The sequence below is a fragment of the Penaeus vannamei genome, chromosome 11 (genome assembly GCF_042767895.1).
Source record: "Penaeus vannamei isolate JL-2024 chromosome 11, ASM4276789v1, whole genome shotgun sequence".
NCBI lineage: Eukaryota > Metazoa > Arthropoda > Malacostraca > Decapoda > Penaeidae > Penaeus > Penaeus vannamei.
In genome coordinates this window covers 8,293,302-8,295,801 of record NC_091559.1, presented here as the reverse complement: position 1 = coordinate 8,295,801, position 2,500 = coordinate 8,293,302, and positions in this window count along the sequence as shown.

Genomic DNA, 2,500 nt, shown 5'->3' with positions numbered 1-2,500 from the left:
CCAAGTCACCAGCACCCACAAGTACGCAACCCACACCACGCGTGCCAACGTTACACAACGATTATCGGCGCACATCGCCCTACGCGGGATTTACCGGCCCAGCCGTGCCCAACCGAGAGCCGAAGGCTGGGATTCCAGTGAAGTGGCACTGCCGAAGGAACTCCTGCCCTGCTGACGGATCACCTGCTGACCGTCCACCCTCCCGGACCGCGCTGCTGACGACACCACACAGGCCTGCTGCTCACCCCACCAGTGACAAAGATTTCAAGGTTGGTCAGAGATTTGTTTTAAGGCGCATTTTTTTTTTTTCGTTAGAATATCTAGGTCGATTAGGATTATTTTATGGTTTATTTGTGTGCATTTCACCGTGCGTGCCCTATCATAGTCTCCCCGCCGTAAAGAAAACGGCGCATTACCCTATCGCTCGTGCCCACTCACCCTCCTCACACTTCCCTCCTTCCCCGTGTACGCTTTCCTCAGTCTCCCCGCTCAACAGAAAACGAGCTTCAACCGCACTCACACACTCGTGCCCGCTCACTCCTCGCCCCTCTCCTTTCACGCAGTTATTGCCATTCGTAATTTTTTTTCTTTTCTTTCTCTCTCTTTCCCTAACCCTATATAACTAACTCATCCTGTATTCCACGATCTCGAAGTCTGACCAACGCCACATTTGAATAAAACACTAGAAGACACAATCATGCACAGACGTACGTACGAACTCATGTGTGACGCCACATTTCCCTCACCCACCTCCCCTTCCACATCGTTCCCTCTCCCCAGTTTTTCCCCAGTGTTGTCTGACCTTTCCCGCGCAGATAATAGACTTCTCGACACCTTAGTACCTTATAACTCCACAGTGAAATATGACCTCACATCATTGTCCACTAACACGGAATTTTATTCTTCCTACTCACATCGGAACTTGACCGACACTCATTGCCCTGACCCCAGAGTTTCTGACACTAGTGACTTGTTCATGGACGTTTGCTACCTCAATAACCCTCTCAGGTACTGCATGTCTTTGAATCTTCCGTCTTTTCGTCGTCGTCGCCGTCCCTCTCGTACAAGAAGACCTCCTCGTTCATTATTTCGTTCGTTGCACATTATCTCGATACAAGACTGCCGTGCATAGCTTGTTTGTGTACGATTTCAGTCCTCCTAGTACCGTATGTTGTCCTTCTCATCGTCATTCTGTTGCCTTTTCGTTGCTATACAAGCGCCACTACCGGCCACTCAATCACAGGTAAAGCCGCGACCCCCTCAGCTCCCGCCAGCGACAAGGTCTCCACCGGTCCCGCGGACGCAAGCGCCACTACCGGCCACTCAATCACAGGTAAAGCCGCGACCCCCTCAGCTCCCGCCAGCGACAAGGTCTCCACCGGTCCCCCGGACGCAAGCGCCACTACCGGCCACTCAATCACAGGTAAAGCCGCGACCCCCTCAGCTCCCGCCAGCGACAAGGTCTCCACCGGTCCCGCGGACGCAAGCGCCACTACCGGCCACTCAATCACAGGTAAAGCCGCGACCCCCTCAGCTCCCGCCAGCGACAAGGTCTCCACCGGTCCCCCGGACGCAAGCGCCACTACCGCTACTCCATCGGGCTCCACACAGCCGAAGGTCACACCCACACCAAGTTACAGGAACCTCACCCCATCAACGGCCGCCTCAGGACGCACTTCCCTCGGTAATCACTCGCATGTTTGGGACTGTTGGCGTCCCACCTATGGTTGCATCGTTCAAGCCCGAGGCCGACTCCTTATCCGCACTCCCGCGCATATCCGAGACAAGTGGTCTCTCCCGTTTGGTTGTTTCCCTCACGCCTGATGACGAGCTTCCCTCAGCAGCCCCGCACGTATCCGAGACTATTGGTGTCTCCCATTTGGTTGTTTCTCTTAAACCTGAGGATGGACTTCCCTCAGTACCCTCCCGCGTAACCGTGATTTGCTATGATTCCGCCGTGGACATTCGTGTCAAACCTGAGGACGGACTTCCCTCAGAAATTCTTCGCGCATCCGAAGCAAGTGACGCCTCCATCCGAACATTTTTTTTCAGGGCCGAGGCTTACCGCCCCTACCCCACCCCCGTACTCGTCCGCGAATTCCTTCAACCCCAACATTGGATATTCGATTTTTTTTGTATATGTATGTTTTTTTTTTTTTAGTTCCCTTCGCGGATTGTTTGGTGCCGGCGAGCGTGCCATCTACGGTTGGCACGGCATTGATGATTTCAGACTGAGTGAGTGTCTCGCGTCGGTCGCCCTACCCGCGCCACGAGGCAAAGGCTGGTCACTGTTTACGCTTGATCAACGTCAACGAGACCCCTGTCCGCCTCGAGCGTGCCAGGGAGTGCCTTACTGCAAGGTCACGCATCCCCAGGTAGCTGTGCTCGACCTTCCCACGCCTACTCGTGCCACCTCTGTTACACATGCCCTTGGCCTGCCGACACCTGCAGCACCGGTTGCTTCGCATACACTTTCGATCGTTTTACCTTCGGTAGAGAC